The 18,100-nt window shown below is 42.2% G+C and overlaps 1 pseudogene across 1 annotated transcript in view; it reads right to left on the bottom strand.

Moving 5' to 3' along the window:
* The window catches only part of LOC149348371 (putative sodium-dependent multivitamin transporter), a 29,171-nt pseudogene extending 15,806 nt beyond the window's left edge, over positions 1–13,365 (bottom strand). Inside the window, exons 1-8 of the transcript XR_016292249.1 lie at positions 12,846–13,365; positions 11,012–11,275; positions 7,708–7,773; positions 6,069–6,120; positions 5,139–5,206; positions 3,399–3,556; positions 1,045–1,184; positions 792–921 (exon numbers count right to left, since the gene is read on the bottom strand). The product of XR_016292249.1 is annotated as a putative sodium-dependent multivitamin transporter (transcript). The remainder of the gene's footprint in view (positions 1–791; positions 922–1,044; positions 1,185–3,398; positions 3,557–5,138; positions 5,207–6,068; positions 6,121–7,707; positions 7,774–11,011; positions 11,276–12,845) is intronic.
* Positions 13,366–18,100: the final 4,735 nt, after the last annotated feature.

Here is an 18,100-nt window from a genome sequence, read left to right as displayed (position 1 = left end):
AACAACATACATTCTAGAATTGTGCATGAAACTCGTCACGTACAGGTGCGTTCTGAGGGTATCTAATCGGTTAGACTTGCGAGTGAGAATATTTTATGGCGCTCTTTACGTTTTGAGAGCAACGCATTACTTAAACGTGAGATGGTTCCCATTAAGAGTCATAAAAAGAGTGAAATTTTGGTCTCTGTTTGTTTTGAAGCTTAAATCAGTCAGTAGGCACTGACTGCTACAGGGCGGTGCAACACGTTCCTTTCACCAGATACTGTTCTTTGAAAGAGACTGCGCAAAGTTAAAGGCTATAGCATAGCGAGGGCTGATGAACAAATCAACAAGGCTACTTGGAAGAAGCTGTACTTTCTCTTTTCCGGCCGGTACACGTTTTAGGCGGTTCATCTTCCGAGCAAGTGCATATTATGTAAAAGGAAATAAAAACCCTATTACAGTAATTTCGCAACGACAGTAGAACGCTAATCTGCTCTCGTGAGATGCAAGTAGTTTTGGGCAAGATAATTCCGTCGCAACAGGCTCGCCAGTTTGTACATTCATCACGATTTTTCAGGTTCTGGCTGAAAAAATAATTCCAGATTTTCTTGCGGAAACATCGACATTTAAGTTATAATGCAAATCGTAATGTAAAGCACCAAGTAATGTACTACATTGAATAGGCGTGGCAGACATACCTAGTTTTTTCCAGATGTCCACTGGTGTAAGTATCTATGCCACCCTGCAATGTTCCTTAGTTAAAGTTCTGCACGTAATACGAATTGAAGTAATCTATCGGAAATAGTCACCTGGTCGTAGCTTTTGATATCTCCATGCAGTACTGGGTCGCAGTCTCTGTACCAGTATATCATGAATACGGATGAAAGAGCTACGATCAAAAAAAAGACCACCACAGACAGCACGCCGCCGACAACAATCCTGAAAAAGTAGAAAAATGAAAACATACCTTAACTTCTCCGTCTCATACTCGGACATGCATAATTGCTGTTTTCGCACCGATGTGAGGTGCATCAGCACAGGGAAAAAAGAGCAGATTTGTACCTTTTGGCGTCTCTCAGTGATCTGGCTGCCATGAATCGCTGGACCGCCATCTGGTCAATGCCGGTACGAACTAGAGCGTAGGGCAGTGCAGCTATCAGGCACTCAAGAGGTTCTCGTCAGTCGATACGTCGAAGTTAGCACTGCGTGTGAAAGTCGAAAGTATCCTCTGAGAGCTTGTCATTATAAAAGGCCTTGATGCGATGACCTTAACATGTGTCAAGGCGACTGCTGGCTACATCAGAAAGTATGCGCTAAGAAGACGTGACAGATAATAAGTTTATTATTCTGCATCCCTCATTTATTACTGTGGCATTTTTTTAGTTCACAACAAATTGCGCTAACGCACAAAACAGACAGAGGAGAAGTGGTTGACGGGACTGGGGTGAACTTGCAACGGTTTTTGTTGGCATCAAATTTGAATCTTATGCAGGCAATGATAAAAGAAAACAAACGCCCCAAACAAGGTATACAAGCCAGTGCACATGGCATGCGAAACACTCCAGAAATTTTCCCTCTACATGATACAAACGCATCGATGTATCATTCACGCAGGCATCACTAGTTCTGATGCGGTATGCTTCCAAAACAGCTGTCATTCTACTCTGCTCCTGCTTCTGCGAATAATCTTAATATTCTCAATCGTAGCTCAAGTTATGTGCAATAGAGTGAGTGGTCATGTTAGTTCCTTTAACTGTGGAATTAGGTAGACGAGAGTGTGGAATTAGGTAGACGACAGTGTTGCACATTTCACAAACTTTATGGCATGCTTCGTTGCGCGCACATTTGGTCAACTCCTTCGAAACTGATTCGATGGCGTAGCCAACCGAGCTTTCGTGGTGCTGAAAATATTATTGGAATGCCATGCCTGTTTCCGCCTTCTTTTATATTGCGGAACAAATCACGAGCTATTTGGTTTTCCGTCATATGAAAACAGCGCAAACTTCACGAAGGACGCAGCGTCTGTGTCTCGTCTCCCCTTTCTGCGTCCTTCGCGAAGTTTGCGCTGCTTTCTTGTGATTTTATTTGCGGGCGACTTTTTGCATATAAGGCACAACCACAGGCTTCGTCTGTCCAAGTGTCCGTTCATTCTTATTGTTTTCTATATCAGCTTTTCACTTTCAATGCAAAACAATCAGTTGCAAGCTTTCGCCAGTCCCGTCAACCTCGTCTCCTTTGTTTTGTCTTGTGTGTTAGTGAAATTTGTTGTAAATGCACAACAATGAAACAAATCGCCCTGCAAAGAGTGTTTGTAAGATAACTGCAAACCCATAGCATTCGTGACACTTTGCGTTCTCCGATAAGCAGATGGTGATACCTGATTAGACAATTTCATTGCAGGTTCTTATAAACCGTGGGGGCAAAGGTTTCCCCTCTATCACAATGAAAGTTTATATGCCCGAACAGTTAAACACTTCTTCACCGCATCAGCAATAGCGCTGTCTTTGTTCTACAAAGCTACAAAAAAATGGACAGAGTCATTTGAGATTTTGGTATCCGCTTAACACGACTTCACGTGTTATTAGTTTGGTATTCCTTCCTTTGACGTTACATTCACTGAAACTGAAGCTGCAGTCATCTGACTTGCACTCCTCAGAACGTTCGGCAAGAATTCCTTCAGCACTTTCTCAATTTTTAGTTTGTTGTCGTAGTCTGCTATTCAAGCACTTCCTGGTTTGACGTATGTAGAAGTTACCACTTGTGAAAGGGCACAAATACTCAACCCCAGCCGCAGACTTAACAACTTTTTTTCTTCGGCTTCTAAGTGCGTGGTTGCTTCTTAAAAAGAAAAGTACTTATCACCTAACAAAGTTTCTGTAGTCTGTCATCTGCTGAGAACACTACGAGACTATAATGCTCGCTGGCTAATTTTTTCCCTTATCTGGGGTATTAAGCGCATACAAAACTTTTCAAGCTGCTTTTACTTCTCAGGAACGTTTGTGACCCACAGTAGCATTTTTACGGACCACTTTGGCTAGAGAAAGAAGAATAACAGTAGGATATGCACCTTCGTGTAACCGTTTGACTTGTTCATAGAAACTACAGTCATTTAAATGGCCACACAACTTTCTGAGCTGTTTTTTTAAAGGCGTGTTTAAATGCTTCTTTTTATTACTATCTGCCAAATGACATGCAAACAAAAGTTTGTTAATTCGAGGTGCACAGTTTTAGCATCTGTTGCCTTCTTCGCAAGCTAGCCTGGTATCTAGGAAACGGACTTCTTCGGTTTGTGGCATTTCAATGTTGACACTAATTTAATTCTTTATTGTTTCACTCTTTCAGAAAACAAATGCATAACTTAGGGTGTTCAGTGCCACACAACAGTCGCAAACGAAAGAAGACGCGATAATCCTTACCGCAGTCCGAGATCCTTAAGGTTAATGTCACTGATGGACCGCAGAGGTGGACTCACTCTCGTGTGGTCTTAGAGGACTTTCCCAAAGATTGTCAGAGGCGAAGCAAGCATGACAAAAGCTTGAACGCAGTCTGCCCATACAACGCTTCGGAGTCCTCCCTTTTAGCCGAAAAAAAACGCCATCTGTTAAAGACGCTGCGAAAAATACTAACAAAGAGAAAAAAAGCATTGACTAGTTGCTTCTTAAAGCCAATGAAACTATTTGCAAGCGCTGAAGGCAAATCTCTGGCCAAGTCTTTCCATTACAAAAAGTGCATCCGCATCCAGGTGAAATAAGGAAAGAACATCTGACAACCGTTTCATAGAAAGATTCCTACAACGAAACCGCAGTTATTGCTTATCTGAAAAAACCTCTCTGCTGGCTGGGAAAAACGAAACTTTAAGGTCAACATTTGACAGTCGTAATCATTTACGTTTCCACTGTAAGAACGCAAGATACTGCATCTTCTAAAGCACCCCCTCGATGTCTTCCGCAAGGCACTAGTCGAATGACAGCGTCGTTTCCAGAATGTTTCTAAAGTAAAAACTGATTCCCCAGCCGACAGCATGTACACTTGCGTTAAAGAGGGTAAAGACAGATAGTTCCTTAGTATAAATTGTGTTTTGGCTTTGGAAGTCTGAGCAAACCGAGAAGTTCGAGGATGTTTTTTTTTTTGCATGGAGTTCCGATTTCGGCGTAAACCAGCCATCCGATTTTTTGTGATGTCACATGCGAGCTCCTGCAGAACTGCAGATCCCATGGGCTATGAGATCTCCGAACTGGAGACAAGTATGTCCGACCGAGCCTCCACCCTGTAATTGACCCACTCATTGGCCGGGAGCCTCTAGAGAGCCGAGGGGCAGAATGCTGGTACTGGACACAAGAAAGCCAAGATCGAGTTTTGTTCGCTTTGAATGGCAAATCATCGCCTATTGCAGGTGATCGCTAGCCCGATTTCAAATCAGAGCAACATATCTTGAATGCCGGCAATAGAACATGCTTGAAGGCAACTCTTTACTTTCAAAATAAAAATCTTTTGGTGCTTTATATCTCGTATTTCCACTTCTATGAGTATTAACGTCAACAATGAAAAATGAAGCGAACATATAATTGATGTCTCAACACGAATTTCATTTTTACCTTTTTCGTCAACAGTAGCAAGTGCAGTTTTTGCAGCTGGTTGTGATTTGCGCCTGTGCCGCAAATCAGTGCACTTACTACTTACTTCTTATTAAGAAGGTTTGGTTGGTTGGTTTGGTGTATGGGGTTTAACGTCCCAAAGCGACTAAGGCTATGAGAGACGCCGTAGTGGAGGGCTCCGGAAATTTCGACCACCTGGGGTTCTTTAACGTGCACTGACATCGCACAGTACACGGGCCTCTAGAATTCCTCCTCCAAAGAAATTCTAGCCGCCGCGGCCGGAATCGAACCCGCGTCTTTCGGGTCAGTAGCCGAGCACCATAACCGCTGAGCCACCGCGGCGGCTCTTGTTAAGAAGCACTGCACACTTAATCGCAATGAACCTGCGTTTTCCATAGCAGAGCCTACAGAAATACAAATGTCTTGCCAGCGCCGTGTATACTGTGCCCGCCAGGCCAATGGCGATGTTTGAGTACAGCACTTATTAAGAAGCACTGCACACTTAATCGCAATGAACCTGCGTTTTGCCTAGCAGAGCCTACAGCAATACAAATGTCTTACCAGCGCCGTGTATACTGTGCCCGCCAGGCCAATAGCGATGTTTGAGTACAGCACTGGGATGGAATACACTGAAACGTAGATTAAGAGGCGAATGCACAAAAAAGAAACAGAAGATGGACTATTATACTTCACCACTTCGCAACTGCAAGGCAAGCGGCCTGTAGCGCATTATCTCAGCTAGGAGAGCAAGCACAATCTCCTGTCAAAAGCGATCGGCTATCTGTTGGTCAGAAATTTTTGATGTCCGATAATATGCGTGAACAAAACCTATTCTTAAAAGCCAGTGAGTTTCTTGAGATCAGGTTTTCAATATTAAGCAATGAAATCCCTGTTACTAAATCAATAACTTTTCTTTTATTTAACCCACCTACCATTGTGTCGTCAGTCATATTTACCGGGATTTCATTAAAACAAACAAAAGGGTTTTACTGAAAGTATTGGGCACAGTTGCTGCGAGTAGTGATTGCAGAAGACAGATTTCTGTTGGGCTTTTTGTTTTCGTGCAATCAGGCGTGGTGCTCCCCTAAGCGAGGGCTCCGTTTATGCATTTGCATAGAAAATACGTCTGCAATATGATTGTTCTTTTTTTCTGATCAGTGCATTCTCGCTGCTTTTCTGATTCTTTAAAATGGTCGATGCATTAGAATCGTCAAGCTCTTTTGGCTGCCTAATTAAAACAAGTCAACGAATTCGAGTCAGCAAAGTTTGTTCGAGTGTTCGCTGAACGAGGAATTTGTGGCAAAGTAACCACACGGATGTAGCAGAAATTTTCAATCCTCGTGGAAACGACTCGTTAAAGAGAGGTAGTAGCAATATAGGCAAGTATTTTAGTCTTTAGAAGATTTTTTATGTATCCCTTTATGCAATATCACCAATAGTTATTACCATGAAACGAATAACAAAGAACAGGTTTAGCAGAAAAATATTTACTAGTGGAAATCCCGATAGCAGCGCTGTATATTCCCACTGCACCCAGGGTTTACTGCAGAAAAAGAACAGGGAGAGTAAAATAAGAACATTTATTTCTAAATGAAAAGGTAAACACGAAAACAAATAGAGGGATACAACGCCACAGTTCTAAACCTTTGATTTCAGAGACATTGCAATGCCTTAGCGAACAGTCTTGGTTATTTCATGAAAACCATTCTAATATTAACACCACATACACGCCTTCCCGTTCGATGGCGCCTTGAGAAAAAGGCCGCAAATAGGCACTTGAAGGCTCAAATATTGTCTGCTTACGCATGTGGCGTCTTCATGACTAGAAATTTAAGGGAACAGAAAGGAGGGAACAAGCTTTCCGCAGTGCAATATGCAGTGTATGTGAACATGACGTGAGTGTGCGTGTCTAATGTAAACCAACATTTCGTGCCTCTCATCTAGAATAAAACAAAATGGCAGGTGCTCCAAAGACTAGTGTTTGTCAGATAGCTTTATATTAAACGGAAAACTTTCGTCGACAGAATGCTCAATGCGATATGCCGAGCAAAACACATGCATGGCAGTAAAAAGCACATATTAACAACTTTTCCTAGTGTGCCCATGAAGGAGCAGATTATTCCTTCCTTGGCGAAAAAGAATAACCAAATCAGCCTCTTTCCCAGTAACTGTAGCTTAATCCAGTGCTTTGCACTCTAGCCAAGAAAGCCACCAGAATACCTCCAAAGAACTTCATCTCCGCCAGCGGAAAGTTGTGGTGAACAGAGCACATGATACTCTACAGCATGATTCGAACCATTAGCTGGCAGTGCTTATGCTTTGACGTCAACGTTCCTGGCTGGTGTTTGAACCGCAGAGCAGTGTTTACTGGAAGGCATTCCCATCGGCTTTATACTTGGGCCCAGCGATGTTGTGAAGGGCTTAATTCGACCCACCACAGGCTACCATGCTTAGTAAGTGTCCTTAAGTTTGTCGTGCCAACTAACCTCAGACTCAAAGTTCCTTCTGTCAGTTTTAAAACTAAGCCCATAATTTTGACGTGATTCTTCAGAGTACCTTGCACGCAGGGCTATCAAAGTGTTAAACACTTTCTCTTACGGATGTTAAAAAACTAACGTAGCGTTTCAACCTTTTTTTATTACTTTACAACACACCAGAGAACGCAAGTGTTTCTAATTGCCTTTAGTAACAAAGCGATACAACGCTGCAAGTGGCTGCAAAAGATAATGGATTCTGGAGCTGAATACACGGTCACAAGTTTAATTCCTGGCCGTTGCGGAATTTCTCGGATAGGGGAAGAGATAACGCACTCGTGTATAGAAGTTTTGCCGCAGTTTGTAGGAATTATCCCAAGAGTCCTCCAAAGCAGTGTTTGCTTCCCCGTAGATTAGTTTGTCTTCGGAATCCATAAATCAAATAAAGCAGGGCATAAAGCTTGATTTTCAGAGAAGTTTTAACCACAGCTATATGCAGAACGAAATAACATCTTAAACTTTTTGGCCATTGGTTCGGTGCAAATTACACTAGCACAATGTGCTAAACTTGAATCATTTATTTTCTAGCAGTTAGCTCCAAACGCACAACAAATTTAGGTTCGATAAAATTGGGCGAAGGGAACTTAGTTTCTTACACTCAGCAAAAAGTAGATAAGGCAGGCTGCAATCCCCACTTTGTTGTCAAAACGCATGCGGAGGTACTAGAAGAAAAGAGAGACCACATCGCAATATTTAATATGTAAGATACAGTGATCATGCGCGTGCCACTTTAATTATGGTCGTCAAGCACTGTCTTTTCAAGTTATCAAAATTCTCAATAGAAGTGATATAAATTACAGTAAACCCTACTCCACTTTCAAAAATGAATGTAAGGGAGCTCTTCTTTGTAGCGATGTCACCTATACCGATCACTGAGATCTTTCATGTAAGCATGTTGTAGTCCATTTTTTTTACAATTAGTGTTTCTGTGTTCGCATCTGTGTACTCTTGTTTGTGCTTATATGTCCGTAATGCCTTCTTTTTCAGTAGGCTAGAATAAGCCTTAAGTAGAACTTTTTTATTTGATGAAGTGTTTCATGCATGTCTTGGTCTTTGTTTCTTATTTATGTAGTCATCGTACATTTATGATGCAAATTCTTATCAGGCGCTTCTGTCTTTTTTGCGGAGTGTGTATGTATTTTCCTCTGTATAATGCTTAGTTTTGTGTCTACTTTTCTTTGATTTCACATTTTTTTGTCCTTATCAAGGATACTATTTTGTACCGGCCCGCCGGACTTTTGTAATTTGTATGTTTGTTTGTCATGTAATAGGGGGCTGAGGCCCTGTCAGGCAACACTGTGCCTTTAGCCCCAGCCCCTTCTTAGGCAAATGTCTAAGCAACAAATAAAAAAAAAGAAAGAAAGAAAGAAAGAGAGAAAGGAAGACAGAAAGAAAGAAAGAAGGAGAGAAAGAAAGGAAGAAAGAAAGGAAGAAAGAAGGAAGGAAGGAAGGAAGGAAAGAAAGAAAGAACGAAGGAAGGAAGGAAGGAAAGAAAGAAAGAAAGAAGGAAGGAAATAAAGAAAGAAAGAAAGAAAGAAAGAAAGAAAGAAAGAAAGAACGAAGTAAGGAAGGAAAGAAGGAAAGAAAGAAAGAAAGAAAGAAAGGAAGGAAAGAAAGAAAGAGAGAAAGAAGGAAAGGAAGAAGGAAAGAAAGAGAGAAAGAAAGAAAGGCAGAAAGGAAGAAAGAGGGAAAGAAGGACAGAAAGAAAGAAAGAAAGAGAGAGAGAGAGAAAGAAAGAAAGAAAGAAAGCAAGAAAGAAAGGAAGAAAGGAAGAAAGAAAGAAAGAAAGAAAGAATGAAAGAAGGAAGGAAGGAAGGAAGGAAGGAAAGAAAGAACGAAGGAAGGAAGGAAAGAAAGAAAGAAAGAAAGAATGAAAGAAAGAAGGAAAGAAAGAAAGGAAGAGAGAAAGAAGGAAATGAAAAAAGAAAGAAAGAAAGAAGGAAAGAAAGAAAGGAAGGAAGAAAGGAAGGAAGAAAGAAAGAAGGAAGGAAAGAAGGAAAGAAAGAAAGAAAGAGAGAGAGAAAGAAGGAAAGGAAGAAATAAAGCAAGAAAGAAAGAAAGAAAGAGAGAAAGAAAGAAAGAAAGGAAGAAAGAAAGAAAGAAGGAAGGAAGAAAAGAAAGAACGAAGGAAGGAAGGAAAGAAAAAAAAAGAAAGAAAGAAAGAAAGAGAGAAAGGAAGAAAGGAAGAAAGAAGGAAGGAAGGAAAGAAAGAAAGAAAGAAAGAAGGAAGGAAGGAAGGAAAGAAAGAAAGAAAGAAAGAAGGAAAGAAAGAGAGAAAGCAGGAAAGGAAGAAAGAAAGCAAGAAAGAAAGAAAGGAAGGAAGGAAGAAAGGAAGAAAGAAAGAAAGAAGGAAGGAAGGAAAGAAAGAAAGAAAGAAAGAAAGAAGGAAGGAAGGAAAGAAAGAAAGAAAGAAAGAAAGGAAGAAGGAAAGAAAGAAAGAAAGAAAGAAGGAAAGAAAGGAAGGAAGAAAGAAAGAAAGGAAGGAAGAAAGAAAGGAAGAAAGAAAGAAAGGAAGAAAGATAGAAAGAAAGAAAAAGAGGCGCTGTCCATTACTTCACATTACTAACATCCATTACTGGACTGCAGTAAGCAACGTCATTGAACTGCCATTAAAAAAAGACAACCTTAATGGAGCAGTAACGACATTTGAGATGTCCAGAGCTACCATCTCTATACTTTAGTGATATTTGTTACAATTTATGTGATGATCAGTGAATGTTCATTTATTAACTAAAAGCATATCTTTTTAATTGTTACCAACCATAAATATGAACAGCTTTCATGTGCATAATATTGTAGTCCTTTACAAATATTAGTGTCGCGGGCTCTGTCACACTGATCATTTAACTAATATTTTTCAATTATAAGTGAAAGCAGTGCAAGATTCCAGCTTATTTGTCCTCCGAGTGATGTACGTGTAGTCCAAATTATGCTCGCTACGTATACGAGCAGGCCAAGGCATTGAGAGTTTAGTTAAGACTTCTACAAGAATTCTGCCTGACACCGAATCTGAAGAATTGCACGTCAGCTTTCAAGTAAGAATTTGAGAGATCTAAAGACCACTAAAACACATGATTAAGACACCTGAAGCAGCTAGGATTTTATGGTTAGTTGCAAGAAAATCATCGAAAAAACTTCTTAAGGCTGCTTGCAGATCTTAACGAAGCTACGACCCAAACCACGTATAACAAGCGGCGGAAGTACTTATGTTTACAGAACCCGGGAACGACTACGCTTTACGCGCGAACATGCTTGGAGATACCTTCTATGCGAGCTCTATGTTAGGGATCCTGTTAACGCTCATGACGTAGCACCGAAATCAAAGAGCAAAGGTTGATGAGTTCTTACAGCACTACGATTCATACCGAGCAATTCTGGACAATGGCATTTTTGAGCTGGAAACCATTTATGAACGCAACTTTTTCATAGAATGTAAGATTTTATTACAACAATGATTTTAACCACAGATCACCCGACGGCAGTGTTGTATTTTTTGTATATAGACATTTTTGCTATCGTCCAAAGCGTTCCCAGCTCCTGCTCGTCCAACTGGCTGAAGAGGTTGCTTTGACCCAAGACCTCCCAGCCTGCATCTGAGGCGGCGGCAGCCGCACCCTGACCGGCGTGTCGAGGAGTGGGTAGACCACCTTATACGATGGACATTAGTTTATTCCATCCCTCCATCTCCATTGGTTTTCTATGGCAGTCTTAAATGCTGAATGCGATCGATGGAAACACTTCTAAAAAAATTTCCTGCCTATCACAAGAATGAAACATTACATTCCATATTTTCATGAATGTGTCTACAATTTTCAAATTTTCAAAATTTATGTCCGAGAATTTTGGGCATGGTGCACTCATTACGTCTAGCTCTGACGCGACTTTTATCGGGTGGTGTACCTCAAAGATAGACATGGTCTGCAGTCGGTACAGCAGCGGGACCACCACGACAGAAGTCATCCCCATCGCAATCGTGCTCAAGGCAAGTATCCAGAGCGTGTGGAAGCCATAGGCATAGTAGTGCCCCACAAAGCCCACAACGGACATGCCGTTGGCGAGCGAGGCCACCACGGAGACGGCAAGAGCGGTGGCCGGAAGGCTTCGGCTGCCCAGGAAAGCTTCCAGCAGGGCTTTAGATGTGCTGTTCGCATCAGCGGTAGCGGCCTGGTCAGACAATATTAATGAGTGCCATATAGTACTAGAAGTGCAATGTAAACACGCAGGAAATCATAAAACCTGGCAGACTGCGACTGTTGCAGCGCAAACACAACCTCCGAAATAATTCGACAGGGGGCACCATATTCTGTAATTGAAAGGAGAATGTGTACTTTTCTAATTGCCCTGCGAATAAAAACTTAGTTCTCAAACCGAGCTTTTCAATTATGTTTTCATGTGTCCGCAACAGCTTTAGTCCCATGTAGGTACAGTGCTCACAGCAGTCACTAAATCAATACTGTGTTGAGAACACTTGGTATCCGGCGTGGCAATGAAGTGTGCTGAGGTGACAGCTTTTACAACGAACGCGCAATAACCCTGACGCAGACGGTCCTTTTTCGAAATGAGTTTTGATTGCTCCAGTTCGTTATCATGGCCTTACGAATGAGAAGATGGAGTCTTTGTTTAGGTAAATGCCACTATTTCACTTCAGGACTTTAGTACAAGTAGCAAGTGTAATGCTAAAAAAACGCGGTTGTGACGCTTTTCTTTAATTAGTGGCTTTATAAACGTATATGCGTTCGTTCATTTTAGATAGCAGAAGTAGAGCTTCATTTTGGTAGGTACGTGCCATTCTGGAAGCATTGGAGGCGATCGCATTCGTGGTAATAATGTGGACATCTATTTGCAGTCACCCCGAAAAGTGCTCACAGCCGTGACAGCCCATGAGTATAGAACAAGAGATGTTGTAATGCGGGCACAAGGACAAAGGCATTTTCAGCAGGCAAACCACAGCCTCTCAATACAATCACATTTTTAACGCGCAAACTAAAAAAAATACATAACAAAGACGGCACGCTTGATAGCTTGTCTTAGTGCTACTAACTCTATTTCTTTGATCACAATACGACGAATTAAAATCACTTCCTTCTCATGTGCTTGCATCAGGTGTACAGAACGGTGACCGCGGTTCAAGTTGTGCAGATAAAATTTTTAAAAAACGTTTATTATATGTAATAACTCTAAATAAAGGAAATTATTCTCCTTTTCTTTGCGTGCGTGGTGACAGTCTCCAGCAATCTGGTCATAATGATCAGTTTTACAAGTAACAAGCCAGAAATTTTCGACCCAAACCTTTGCTTCTTGCATTTTCATGCACTGTAAATCGTGAATTGGAAATTTTGGATTTTAAAGTCGCCAAGCGGCACACGGGCTATGAGGAGTGCCGTATTCGATAGCTACACCTGGGTTCCTTAACTACCAGACCACCTTGGTTAGTTAACGAGCGCTGACATCGCACAACGAAAGGACGTCACCTCCGTCGAAATGCGGCCGCAGCCCCGCAGCCTTCGTATAAGTATTTGAACGCCAAAGCTAATGAGAAGTGAACAGGTTTGGGCGGGTTGGTAATACATCGGAACTGAATAAGTATGCACAAAACTACTGACCACGACGTCCTGTCTCGTCGTTCGTCGTCTTTTCGTTCAGGCGCTATGTTTCTTTAGTTACAAAGGTACTGAGTAACAAATACAACACGTGAATCCATAGTTTAAAAGAAGCACTGAGCTCACTGACGTACCTGACTGCGTCGGCGAAAAAATGAGAAGTACAGGCCCACCAGGTATCCCAAGGCAGTGAGAACCCCGAAGACAGCGCTGTCGGCGGCGTCCAAACTCTTCGATGAAGTCATGCCGCTTCGCCGTTTGCTTAAACACTTCCCGAAGAGACTGGTGTTGGAAGCGCTGTCTACTGGGTTCACCAGCCAAGAAATTTTCGTTCTTCTTTTTATAGCTTTCATGCAGTTCCAGAATGTGTTGTTCACGGATACTTAGAAAACCCAGCAAAACATTTGGCTTCTTAATTATTTTAGGCAGATTCTGCTCATCACAATCACAGTTATGGCTCAAAGATATACAAACTGCTCATATGTACTGGCTGAGTTAGGTGTCCTGCTCAGTTGTGCTTCGTACCTAATAAGTGGCCCAAAATGTCCTTTATCATCTGTTGATCACACATGAATGAGTTCGGAATCCGTACAGTTCTTTCAAGCGCAGCCACCTTTTCCCGGATGCTAGAACCACCACTTTGCCGGGGCCTGTTCTGAAACCTTAAAAAACCTGGCGTCAGCTAGCTGCCTTTTGATTAAATGTCTGACGCACAGCTCATCCAGCTCGCTGCTAAAACAGGTGCGCCCTTTCGAAAAGAAAACATGCCACACGTATTTAGGGCTCAGGTGCTTACGTCGCAACTCTCCTCTTCTACATACTAACCTCGGCGTTTTGGATTCAGTGGCCTCGACATGTGGAAATGTCGGCAATGCTGTTTGCTTTTCATTCTCTTTCTTTCTTTTATTACATCATCAGTAGAAGCGCTTGTTGTAGTCAGCGTTTTGTTCACCATGAAGTGCCTTGAAAACACCTATTCGTCGCAGAAGTAATTGCTTTGGAAACGAAGGCTGTTTTCGAAGTTCACACGTTGCAGTGAAGCGAGGGTTTCCGAAGCCTATGCATCTTTCTTGGCGTAAATTAGCTATGAGCTTCCGTCTATATTTTGTTGAAGCTTTGTTTACTCGAAGGTTCTTCAGTGCAAAGTCAACAGCCCTTTATCCTACTCAGCTTTAACAAAACCAAATATTAGTTTTAATTAAGTAGTTGACATTCAGTATTCTTGATATTCAGGCATTAAGAAGTTGAGTAAGGGTTATCCGAATATCATGCACATGTGAGTGGGTGGCGTGTGATATTCCCCTTTGCAGGGACCATATTCCTTTCTTCACTATTTTTGTCAAGAAGCATATACAACAAAAACTCAACGTTGTTGACTATGGCAAAGGCAGCATCAAAAAGAGCTATATATTAACGTCGGTCAATCGAAAATTATGAGCAGTTCCACGTAGCACTAGCTAACATTGTATATCCAGGTCCTTTTACCATTCATGTAACCGACTGCATTTTCCTCTCCGTTTGTGTATATTTACCACTCTTACGTAATGCCACTGGCCTTGAGGGGTTTCCGTAAATAAATCTAGTTATTTACTTTATTTGTTGGCTAATTTTTGTTCAATTTATGTTGAATCATGTTCTGTGACAACCAAACTGGCTCAGACTAATTTTAAAAAATCAGAATTGAGGTATACCGTGTGCAACCACACTGTTAATATGCACTGCATGCTTATATAAAGCGCAGCTCTAGTAAACCCCTCAAAATGTCCCTTTCACATGATAGAAAAGTGCCAGTGCTGCATGGCATTCTGAGGCTCACGTTTTCCGGAGAAATCGCATGTGCGCTGACCTAACAGCCGCTCTAACTATTAGTCTTATTTTTGGAGTTAAGCAAGAAATCGAAATGTTCAACTAATAGGCATCTCATGTGAAGCTCACTAATTGCATGACATCTAGAAAAATAAAAAGACCACAATATTGATTTTTACAATTTTGCTAACTAGCAGTACATCATCTAAGCCCATCGAGTCGCCTTGGGAAGGAGTATCTGATGTTTAAGCTGGGGTAGAGCTGTGGCTTCCTGGCTTTTCGGGGCCGCGATCTTAGGACTCTCGGCAACTGCGGTGACGGCTCCTTGCCTGGTGCTAAAGCCGGCGTCTCCGCTTCGGCGTACGCGGTTTTGGCGGCACATGCTAACGGTTCAGGGCTCTGTAATGTGAGGCACCTTTGTTCGTGTGTATGGTAGCGTCCATCCCAATTGGGATTCTGACAGGGGTACGTTCACGAACGGGAAGTATACGAGTGTATACGATTGCAAATTTGCAACACCACGTGAGCGTACGCCTTTCCTTCCGTCAGGAACTATGTAAACTCCTCCCGAGCGGCCTCATGCATACGATGCATAGGCCAGAGTGTGTGCTGTAACCCTTGCGGTGGCAATGCGTAGAGTTGCGCTATAGTCGCCGCTGAATTTAGTGGGCTCAGTGCCGCCCTCCTAGAAGAGCGATGCGTTCAAGGCTTGATTACATAAATCAGCAAAGATCTGCGCCTCACCTCTGTTCTTGACTAGTTTTTTTGACCAGTTCTTCTTGACTAGTTCTCTGTTCTCTGACTAGTTCATTTGAGGTAGACAAGCGGAAGCTAATCGTACTTAGCACAAAACAGGTGATGAGCCACACCGACCACCGCACGTCTCCCTTCCCTGATTGCCCCTAGAAAAGTCCATTCTTTCTCTGAGTCGCAATAATTCGATAATATTTTTTGCTACTATTCTACGAGTATGAATACAGTCCTTCATATAAAGGTCTTCAGAATACTTCAAAGAAAATGCGAGCTCTGCTGTGAGCTAAAAATGTAAGGAAAGCAGTTTTTTGCCATTTTTGTTGTGTAAATGGCAGTAGTTGTTTATGGTTGCAAGAGAATTTTACGTTACATTTTCATAAAACATTACTTTCGTGTGAAACCGCGGCACTTTAGGAACTCATAGACTCGTCTTGATTTTTTTTTTCTCAGAGAGTTTGATGCTCAAGGTTTTCGTAAATGCGCGACTGCAGGGCTCTAAAACAAAACCATGTGTCTTGGGGACTTTTGATCATTTCTAGCCCTCCACAATTATACGAGTACACTCACCTGATGATGCTGCAAATAAAAAGGGAAATATGGGCCAACAAGGTAGCCCTATGCAGAAAAGATTCCTAAATGGCACGGTCGGTAACATCAAGGTAATTTGTGCCGGGGCGGTATTTCAACTAAAGTTTCGCAGTGTGAACGATGTTGAAGTCTTCTGTTTGACACGTGCGATGTTTTCAGGTATTTCTAACTCTTGCTCCTTAGAGGTCCGTTCTTTTCTAGCTAACCTTTCAGTAATTCTCATCAAGATAAAATTGATTGCTGCGTCACGTCACCTAGGTAGACACCTATATTGGCGGAGCAACAGGCCGTTCCGGTAGCAACGCTTCCAACGGTCGGCAACACCGACACCGGACAATTTATCTCGACATGAGTTAACTACTGTTGTGGCGTGAAAAAATCGCCCTTAATTTTATACACACTCAAGTCTATGTCTTAATAAGGGAGTAATTACTCATTGGCATCCACCCGAGCGCAGCCATAAGGCTACAAAGAAAAGCTATACAGCTTTCTCAGAAACTTCGTAGTTAAAGAAAAATTCGTACTGGTCCGGGGTTCGAACCCAGGACCACCGCTACACCGGAGCAGTCGTCCTACCAATTGAGCTAACCAGGACGGCAAGCTTATGGTAGGGCGAGAGCGAATTGATCAATAACTCGAAATGGGAACTGTCTTGGTCAAATGTTTAGCAGTCGCTCAATTCGTAGAGCGACTGCTCCGGTGAAGCGGTGGTCCTGGGTTCGAACTCCGGACCAGGACGAATTTTTCTTTAACTACGAAGTTTCTGAGAAAGCTGTATAGCTTTCCTTTGTAGCCGTATGGCTGCACTCGGGTGGATGTCAATGAGTAATGACTCCCTTATTACAAATCTACTCCACCTTGGGGGATTCCCCTAAACATTTGACCAAGTCTATGTCTTGTGCATCCACAAATGCCGAGCTCTTTAAGCACACGGGACTGGACTTAAAGTGCCTGCAAGTCGACCTTTTCGGCTCATTCACATCATTCTCTAAAAAAAGTGTTGGCGAACGCCAGCATATCTGCACGTATCTGCCGTAACAACAAGAGGGGTGAAAAAGGGAAGGGAAGTCCTGTGAGAGAAACTGCACAAATATAGCACTCTGTCGTATATGTTTCTGTCGGCTGCTCTATTCTGTCGGCGTGTTCTATTATCACGCTTTTTTCCTACTGCTTATGAAAGCTTCCCTAACATGCTCACTATAGCACTAGATTGTCGATGGATCGTTGTTTTTTACAATGACAGTATGTGGTGTGAGTTGGTGCATGACTGAAAATACTGCGTCGCTACGACAACACAGAAGAAAAAAGACAACACATGCGCACACTTTCAGTTGTTTTTATTTCTCTGGCAGGATGTGATGCCGCTTGAAACGGAAATGAACGTGGCATAAAACATTCCCTGCATTTGATGGAGTTCAAAAAAACTTAGCAAATTAGAGGAAACAAACTAAACATCAGTCAGGCCTTATTTCGTCATGTGCTCCAGCTAGAAAATACTTCTCATGGCGGTTCCATGCACATGTGTTGGCCGCCACTAACCAACACCGCTTAGCTTACAGGGGACAGTTGAAGCTGCTAATACTGAGAAATCTAAAGAGTACCAAACGATACTGCGCCAACATGGGGATTACCATGACTTACTATTCCTGTTTGCTTCAAAACCTGACTTACTATGCTTCCTGCTCTGACTACAACTATTTACGATCACTGACGAAAATGAATCGGATGTGCCGAACATTCTAAATACCCGCACTGATTTTGAGTCTCAAGCGCTACGCGGCTCGTGCTGACGTGTAAAATAGAAGCGTTTATCCAGATTTTCTGGGCTTCACTTGATAACACAGAAGTGTCAAGGTACATAAAAATGGTTTAATTAAACCTTACGAGGGAAACAACAATGTAGCTTCAAGTAGAATCGACATTTGAGGTAGTTGGTTTGTTTGTGCTTGTGTTGTTTGGCCTTCCTTGTCCGTTGTCCTGAGCGCGCTATTTTTTCCATCATAATGTGGCCTGAGTTTTACTGTACAATATAGGGTATCACAGGAATGCCTGTTACCACGTGGCCATCCTTCACTGCAATAAAATCTTTGTAGGCTGAAGCATTTTTTTTCTCCTCAGAAACCAAAAAGCCAACCCAACTGCCGTAATTCCACCATTGCGGGGCAGTAGGCATTTCCTCAGCGAATATCCTACACCGTCGTTCGCACTTTCTTAGAATTTCTATAAATCACCGGCCTTGTGG

Source organism: Amblyomma mixtum, chromosome 4 (genome assembly GCF_055824585.1).
Source record: "Amblyomma mixtum isolate Tamu chromosome 4, ASM5582458v1, whole genome shotgun sequence".
Classification (NCBI taxonomy): domain Eukaryota; kingdom Metazoa; phylum Arthropoda; class Arachnida; order Ixodida; family Ixodidae; genus Amblyomma; species Amblyomma mixtum.
Note: the sequence above shows the minus strand (reverse complement) of the source record. Positions and strands in the feature narration are given on the sequence as shown.